This window comes from Lactuca virosa, chromosome 6 (assembly GCF_052849685.1).
Source record: "Lactuca virosa cultivar CGN04683 chromosome 6, Lactuca_virosa_CGN04683_v6, whole genome shotgun sequence".
Classification (NCBI taxonomy): Eukaryota; Viridiplantae; Streptophyta; class Magnoliopsida; order Asterales; family Asteraceae; genus Lactuca; species Lactuca virosa.
The window spans coordinates 274,472,137-274,481,772 of record NC_136431.1 but is presented as its reverse complement, the minus strand read 5'-3'; the positions used below and the strand labels follow the sequence as shown (position 1 = coordinate 274,481,772).

The following is a 9,636-nucleotide window of genomic DNA, read 5'->3' as shown; positions in this document are numbered from 1 at the left end:
GGACAATAAGTATGATTATGTTCCATGTATTTGTCCGCATAGATATCTTGAGAACAGAGGAGTATATGATCCCTTATCTGAAGGATACGTCACTGACTAGGTCAGAGTTCAATAGCGGCTTTTGAAAGCTTACGTATCTAATTCAGATCCTAAAGTTGCATTCGTAGTTATAGTTATTAGACTTATCCAAGTAGGAGACTGTTGGATTTGGTGTCTAAGACCATAACTATAACTACGATGTACTTGACCCGATTGTAGCATGGTCCTTTTGGGTTGCCTTCACAAGTTCAATTTGATAGGATGGACTTTTGAGATTAAGGTTATCTATGATTTATTAATATATTACAAGTATAATATATTAATATGAAATCATATTATTTAATTAGTATTGATCAATAATTAATTTGGAGTTAATTTTGTGATCAAAAGAGACTAATTAAATATATAGGGATTGATTGTGTAAATCAATGATTCTTATAGTGTGGGCTAATGATCCATGGTTATTTATGATGGGCTAAGCCAATGAGATAAACCATGGATAGTCCATGGAGCTTAACCCATGGATACTAGCTAATATGTAAGGTCATTAGGGTTTACAAAGTGTAACCCTAGCATTTCCTACACTATAAAAGCACACCCTCATGACCAAAATCGGTTACACATATAGCCACATCATTCTAAGATATTGATATTGATTTTGTGCTAAGTAACTTATTCTCTCAAGCCTCCTCTTGCATATTGGTGTTTGTAAACCATTAGAGGCATCACACTTGAGGTGCTCAAGCTTTCAAACGTCAAGAACTACAAGTCCTTCTAAGAGGTAAGTCATCTAACTAGTTGTATTGTTCATTTGACAATTTGTATGCTAGTTAGGATGTATGCTTTGGAAAATTCAAAATATGCATGTATAATCCGCACTATCTCTTGAATATTTGACAAGATAGTCTTATATGTCAAGAGGATAGTGGGAGTCTTAAAGATCCTAAAAAGAATTTCAAGAACTAATCAAGAATAAAACCTGAGGTTCTTCACTAGCACACGACTTGAGGTTTATAACCTATCGTGTTGACATATTCTGTGCCCATTCCAGTTAAAGTTGGCTTTGCATAGGAGTTCTGAAAGTTCTCAATTGGTTGCATAACAACTTGTAAGCAATGGCAGGCCCTGTACTGCCAGGTGGCAAGAAGTTAAGATTGCATAAGTTCAGTCCATATGAGTTTGGATTTGTCATTATCCTTGTCTTGTGACTATGGTTTTGACGTTTCACATGGATAAGAACACATACACCATAAAATCTAAGGGTCATAAGGTTTCTCTCCGATTCATGAAAATGATGGTGAGGAAACACTTCCACCAAGTAGATTTGAAGCAGATGGCAAAAGGTCTAAACAATTGAGACTATGATTACGGCATCCCTTTTCATAGTTCTGAAATTGTTTAGACACACATGCATGCTATCTAAGGAAAGGTGTATGATTTTGATAAAGTTTTATCAAAGCATCTCGTATCAGAAATCTGAACTTTCGTAAGAAAGTCAATAAAGTATTGATTTCTAGAAGTCCAGCTGATTTCTGAGTACATGTCAAAGCTAGTGGGAGCATAGGTGTTATGCTAATAATCATCATGTTAGTGGGAGCATGATAATTATTGTTAGTGTTGCAAGTTAGCAATGTTAATTATAGAAAACAAAAGTTTCAATTCGTGAGGCTGCAGGGATTGAAAAAGTTGTTTTGCTATAATTAAGGGAGAGGATATACTTCATTTCAGTTCTAAAGGCTTAGATTGAGACCTTAATCATCTTTAGTCAAGAATATATATATTAATTTCATGTTGGATTGGTTCAACTTAAGGAAATTCTATATATTGCGTTCTCAAAATTCGATTATGATTACGGCATCCCTCTTCATAGTCAAATTTTGAAAACATGGCAAATAAAAATATTGTAGCAAAAGACTGGTCTAGAATCATGTCTTTATGTGAGAAATCATGAATCGTGTACCATTTGCTTTGGGTACAGGATCGATTGCATGTGCTATAATATTTGTCATTTCTAAATTTTTCCAAATGCCCAGAGGCATTAAGAAGGGAAAAGGTCTAGAATTGGATATGACTAAAATGATTAAGCAATTGTCGAGGACAATCTGAGGTTTACCAAAGATTGGTTGCTCAGGGACAGTTGGAAGTATAGTGCTAATTTTGGAAGGACCATATTGACATATTATGAAAAGAGGCATCTCTTATTCAGAAGTAATAGTCAAAATGAGAATATGGAGTTGTCTCCATAGGTGGAAGTTATCTGTGTAAGATTAGAAAACTTAATGCAAGAAGCATGTCCAAAGCAATGTACTTTGAATATGAGACTTAGTTTCCATGGAGTTGATCTCCATTGGAATACCTTATAATGACTGTTGACAAGTCTTTGTGACTTTGTACATATTCATTACAGGAGGGTCAGTGCATATAAGTTTAAAATCTAAACAAATTTCGATAAATGATAGGAATTTGAAATTCTCACATTTTTCGATAAGGATTTGGGAGTGTGAAATTAGAATCATTGAAATTATGTTCAATTGGTTTATTTCACAAAGTAATGATCATAGACAAACATAGAGTGCATAATTGGTGTATGGCAAAGCTATTGTTTAAGAAAAACATAGTGTACATGCTTGGAGCATGGGACAACTAGTGTTTTTAATTCAAGTATAAAGTTGATAAAACCGAAACAATGAATAATGAGTAATCAGTATGGTGATAAATAAAAGTGTTTATTTATATTCATAGGGTTTGATACCATATTTGATTCATTTATTCTTGTGTTTCACTTTGCATGTTTTGACTTCCAGAATAACTAAGTCGCTCTTCCTGAATGATTAAGTTATTCAAACCATCCACAGTCGGTCATATGTTGGAAGTAGATATGAATCAAGACTGTCATGGGTTGGTTTGTAGAGGTCCAAGTTGGTGGACAAAGTGGTGCTACAACACTCATGAGTGCTCATAAGTTCTGAGTATTGGATTCAACCCGCGCTCATTTGAATCACTTCATGGATTTTATCACGAGTGATCATGAGACGATAATATCTTATATTCTTCAAACCTAGAGATATGAGTTGTTACTATGAGTTGGTTGTACATTGATTGCACGAAAACACATTCGGTAACTCGATGTTATAAAACGTGCCTTTGTGTATGATTCAACAAGTAGTAGAACAAGCCATATGAGTCGAAGTTTATCCATTCTTTTTACCTTCGGGATAAAAGCGATATATGTGGGCCCCTCGATGATTTAAAGATGATACATGTGAGTGCTTGGCCAAGCCAGGACTGATTTGATTTGTTCAATCAGTCAGTCATCATGAATCGGAAATCAGGAAACAACAAATGGACAGAGAGAATGATTGATAATCCATGTCTCAGTCCATATGATATCTAGAATGGAGGAATATATGATCCCTTATCTAATGGACAAGTCATTGACAAAGGTCAGAGTTCATCGACAAGGTCAGAGTTCGACAAAAGCTTTTGAGAGCTACGATTGCTGATCGGTTCCTGAAGTCATACGCAATAATAGTTTTAGACTTATCCAAGTGGGAGACTGTTGGATTAATGTCTAAGTCCATAACTATAATTGGTAAGACTTGACCCGACCCGGCATGGTCCATTTGGGTTGCATGGCATCATGCATTTGGATAGACTATAATAAGAGAAATAACACTTAAGGTTGGTTAATATATTATAAGTTATAATATATTAATAAGGTTATTTAATTAGTATTGATCAAGAATTAATTTGGAATTAATTAAGTGATCAAAAGGAGACTAATTAAATATATGGGTTGATTGTGTAAATCATTCATTCTTATATATGTGGGCTTGTGATCCAAGATTCCTTATGTTGGACTAAGTCCATGGGGTGACCCATGGATACTCCATGGAGGTTAAAATCCATGGAGCATAAGGAATGGGTAAAGTTATGAGTTACATAGTGTAACCCTAATAGTCACCATATAAAAGAATCCCATGGCTCAAGAAATCGTGCACTAATGTGTGAATATGAGGGCTAGACGATTTCAAGGAGTGTTCCATTTTTCTCTCAAGTCATTCCATGTGCATTTGGTGTTGTGTGAACCATTTGAGGTGTCACACTTGGAGCACTAGGCACTCAAGCTTCATGGAGACAAGCTACATCAAACAAAGGTATGTATTCTATCCATTTGATTACCCAAGTATCAAGTATTGTATGCTAGATAGGGTAATACCTTGGAAAGTTCATAATTGCATGTATAATAGAGAAAACATAGATCCAAGGTATTTAGGGTTGCATGTACACTTAGGAGTGTTAGAATGCGCAAAACCCAACACTAAGAAGATCTACTCGATGAGTCGATGCTCCGACTCGTCATGTAGGGACAAGTTTGGCCACGTGGTTTAAATGACCAACTCGACGAGTTGGTGGACCCAACTCGGCGAGATGGAGCCGGAACAAGAAAACCCTAATCCTCGGGGTTTTGCACCCTATTTAAGGGTCATTTTCCCCCATAGCCTCCCTTACAGCCCCTTTTTGAGTCCAGAAACCCTAAATCGCTGTTTACTCTTCATTTTTGTGTGATATTAAGCTTTGAAGGTGGATTGTGGTGAGAAGAGTTCGAAGTACTAGAGCTTGAAACAAGAAGAGGTTGTGGATCCGAGTCCTACTTCACCTTTGTATCGTTTGGAGGTAACAAGTCGCTACCTTGGCTTTACATTAGCTAGATCTTCTCCTTGTTGGGATTAAGGCCAACTTTAGCATGTTTGGGTATCATTTCGGCTGTTGGGGTAAGATCTGAAGTTGTAACTTCAGATCTGGATTTCCCTAGGTCTCTATAGTCATAAAGCTTTAGCCTTTAGCAAGATAATGCCTTTTCCTCACCTAGAACCTCTCCTTTAGCTTGATTTGGCCCTAAGCACCTTGCATATAAGTAAAGTTTGCAACTTTACATAGGAAGTATGCCCTAGGAACTTAGATCTGCAATTTGGAGCTTTGGGTGGCTTAAAATCGTCTGAATGGGTAATAGACTAAAGGGACTCGACGAGTTGCATGGTCAACTCGACGATTCGGATGAAGATTGTCTGAGGTGGTTTCTACATGGACTCAGCGAGTCAGTAAGATGACTCGACGAGTCAGATGGGGTTTTCCCGACTTTTGAACACGCTTGAACTCGACGAGTTGCCTGGAAACTCAGCGAGTCGACTAGGGTTTTATGACTTTGTGAGTTCTGAATGAACTCGACGAGTCAATGTGCTGCACTCGACAAGTCAGGTCAACATGGACTGTTGAACTTGACCCTTGACTTTGACTTTGACCAAGGGTTGACCAGTTTGACTTCTGGGGGTATTTTAGTAAATTGGAAATTTATGGGAGTGGTCTCATGGCAAATAAAGGTGGTGGAGTTCATGGCTGTGATTCGAGAGTTTGAGCTTATCTGTGAGGTGAGTTTTCCTCACTATACTCAAGGGTCTAAGGCACCAAGGCCGACCCTTTTGGATTGTTATCCTGATATGCTATGCTAGTATGATCTGTTAGATCAGTAACCTGGTAGATATGATGGTGTTATGTTGTTATTGTCTGTTAGATCGGTATCCTGGTCGATAGGATGATGTTATGCTAGTATGATCTGTTAGACAGGTATCCTGGTAGATAGGATGAAATTATGTTGTTATGATCTGTTAGATCGGTTTGTCTGTCTATAGGCTGTTATGTGATTATCTAATATATGTGCACATGTTTGATTGGTGGTTGAGGCTTATCTGCTTTGTGCAAGAGCCAACAAACCTGGGCCTTTCAACCCGATGGTTGTGGGCCGTGAGTATTCCATCCCGAGGATGATTAGACTCGTAGTATGTGGGCATTCCAACCTGATGGTTGTGGGCCTGAGGTATTCCATCCCGAGGATGACTGGACCCATAGTATGTTGGCATTCCAACCTAATGGTTGAGGGCCTGGGGTATTCCAACCCGATGGTTAACTGGACCCATAGTATGTTGTTTGTGATTATATATTGTTGTGTGTATGGGTATTTTGGGGGAACTCACTAAGCTTCGGGCTTACAGTTTCAGTTGTGGTTTCAGGTACATCAGATGATCGCGGGAAGGCGAAGGCATGATCGTACACCTCCTACTGTTTATGATTGATTCTGGGATATTTTGTCACTAAACTATTTTGGAAACAATTTTTGTAATAATCAATGGTTTGGAATATTTTTAAAAGTTTAAATTTGGCATGATTTTTGTGGATGTTACAATGATATAGATAAACCACCTTGAGTAAGAGAATTGATTTTTTGATGAATATTAAAAACAAAAGAACCATCAGCTTTATGATAAATATCATTCAGTTCAGACCAAATATCAGAAGCAATTTCAGCACAAGCATGATTAGCATATAAGGACTCAACAATAGAGCCTAAAATCCAAGAACAAACAATAACATTAACACGTTGACATTTAAGGATCTTAACTTCATCTCCAGTTGGTTTAGGAAAGGTTTTAGCAACAAAACAAGTTTATTTCTACCTTTTAAATCCCAACTCATAGAACATCACCATATTCTAAATTGTTCAGTACCACACAACTTGAAGCTAATGATAGAAACAATATCATTATCAGATGGATGCAAGAACAACGAATCATCAAAATCATAATGATCTGGATTCTTTGTTCCAAATCCAGAACCAGGAGTTGGAGTTTCTCCGACCATGATTAATGCAATCTATGTGACAACCAGACTGGGTTCCTTTGGCTAAACTGGTGTCTGTACTAAACCAGACTCTAAGCCCTTCGTTTACTGCTAAACCTGTGACGAATAACTAACAGAGATAACAACCTCCAAACAAAAAATCGATTGTAACAGACAAAGATAATTGTAAAAACACAGAGATAACGAATATCGAAAGCATAAAACTGATCGACGCAAGAAAACATGGAAAAAAATCCAACCTAGAGAACAAACCCTAGATGAACCAAACCAGTCCAGATCTGGACACAAACGACTCAACACAAGAATTACAAACGAGATAAACTTCGCTCTGACACCATGTTCAAAAACTCAAACTAATCACAATATCAACATATCTTTTTATTTATGAAAAAATAAGATCCACTTAGTTTTCATTGAAAACTCACTAAAAAATACACTCTCACTCAAACAGAAAATCAATACAAGAGAATCAGAACACCATTACAACTCTAGGAATCACAATACAAAGATTACAAACAGAAACCCTAAAATTAGGTGGAAGAGATAGAGAAAAACGAAAGAAACTTCAGATGCAAAAGATGAGTTTTGATCAATCACAACTACCATCCAACATTATATACTCCGGATCCGATATCCGGTACAAGTCCGGTTTAACCCAGAACCAAATACGGAATATAACCTGCATGTTTATGTAATTTCTCTAATAGCAAGCCACGATATATCCCTATAGAAATAAAAACTAACAAAATTGACCCTGCATAATAAATAACTCACAACCACATCTTATTAAATTACATTTTTTTACCTTGAATATAGAAAAACCTTTCATTGTTAATCTTACAATAAACATTTAATATTTTTAACAACATCACTCCTAACCATTTTTTTAAAAATGGGAAAAATTGTAAAAAAATACTAACAATTTATATATCCACCGTAATAAAAAATGTAGGACACCCCTTTAGCCTTATAACACACCCCATTCCTCAATATGGCTGACTCAGGCCCCCAGGGGAAAAGCATCAGTTACCAAATTCTTCTTCTGGGCCTTTTGGACCTGTCAATGTCAGGTTTTACATAATCAGGGCATTCACACACGTATCCTCCCACTCTTCTTATATAATCCCCTCTTTCTAAAACTCTACATATCTCTCTCTCTCTCTCTCTCTCTCTCTCTCTCTCTCTCTCTCTCTCAAATTAAATCCCCTCTTTCTCTCTCTAGGTTTTTCAGTCCTCAAAAGGAACAAACATTTCCAACATCGTTCTTAGGTAAGAAAACCAATATTCGACGAACAGCACTTGTCAAATCATCCTATCTTAATCCTCGTACAAATCATTAATCTGAATTACATATATTTGTGTGTATAGATTTATGCAGGAAGAAGAAAGTGAAGTTTCAATTACAATGAACGAGGTCGTTGATGATGATGATGTTGTGGCGAGAGAGGAGAAAGAAGAAGAGGAGGAGGACGAAAACGTTGTGATTGTGGCTGTTTGTTTGTTCTAAATTCGGTGCTATCCTTACCTGAGCTTTCATCCTAATCAACCTTTCCTCTATAGTTCTGGTTTTGATTCTTGTTTATTTTTTGACTTGTTGCTTTTTTTTCTTCTTGTAGATTTGATTTTCTTGACCTTGTAAGACCTATTCTTGACCTTGTAAGACCCAACCACATCTTCTATCTCCTTACCTTTTGTTGTCGTGTGGACCTTAGATCACTGTAAATTGATTAAAGGTCTTTTCACTATCTTTCTTCGTTCCCACCCAACTCACGTTCTCCTTCCTTGTCTATCCCTTCTGAGCTTTTTTTTTCTCATTAAAGAGAGATACTTAAGGGCTATGTTTCTTGGCAGAAACATATCCCATTTTTTTTTTACCTTTCAGTAGTAGACAAAAAGAAACCTAATTCTTCATTTTCATCAACAAGAACAAACCCAAATCCTCCATGTCAACCGGCATCAAGAGTCCTGTGTCTGTTAAGCCAGCATGTTAACAAAGAAGAAAACCTAGAATATGGTAGCATATATGATATATTTTGAAGATCTACAACCTCTTTTAATCATTGTTTTTATCATGTTATGGGTCAATTAAAGTGAAATAGATTCACTATGCCAATGTGTTTTTTGGTTTTTGTTTTTTTGATTTTTATACATGTATGTGGTACTTTAGTTGGTCAGTCCAAGTGCTTCAGCCCATCTCTTAAACACACACACATACACACAATACATGCACATGTGTGTGTGGGTGGCAGTAATTATTCCGGTAGGGCATCCATGTTTGATTGGATTATTTGGGCAGAAATCTCTATGGGTTCTGTGTTAGTTGTTTTATATGTTTGTTTAGAAACTAAAAGAAGTATAAAGAGAATATTGTACTAAAAAATTCATAGCATAAATTTAGGTAATTAACAAAAAACAAAAACTAGTATTTTAAAGTCGACAGAAACAAAAACTGTCTAATATCAGGTTTTAAGGACAATTTAAGTGATTATTGATCAACCATCCATCGTATCTGATATTCATAGTTTATACTTTATAGTCGATCACGTTGAATTAAGTGAGATTAAATCCAACAATTAATATGAAATGCACAAATTAGTTTCAACAACTTTAAGTTATGAGTTTAAATCTTTCATAGATAACCATACATACACTCATAGATAACCATAGCACGTATGCAATTTGATTTTAAAAAAGTTGGCCAGTTTGTATTCATTTGTTTTGCCGTGTATATGTATTTTACATCATGGCTCTATATTTTCTTAAGATATTTCTATACATATATTTAATGGTGTTCAAAACCGGATATCCGAAATTTCGGATAGTAGATTTTGGTATCCAAACCCGTATCCGAAAATTCGGATATCCGAAATTTCAAATACGGATTCGATACCAAATCGGATA

General features: G+C 36.2%; 1 long non-coding RNA gene across 1 annotated transcript; it reads left to right on the top strand.

Moving 5' to 3' along the window:
- The first annotated feature begins 7,862 nt into the window (after window positions 1-7,862).
- Window positions 7,863-8,852, top strand: LOC145120481 (uncharacterized). Its single transcript, XR_013714213.1, has 2 exons — window positions 7,863-8,004; window positions 8,104-8,852. It is a non-coding gene; the product is annotated as an uncharacterized LOC145120481 (long non-coding RNA).
- The last annotated feature ends 784 nt before the right edge of the window (window positions 8,853-9,636 follow it).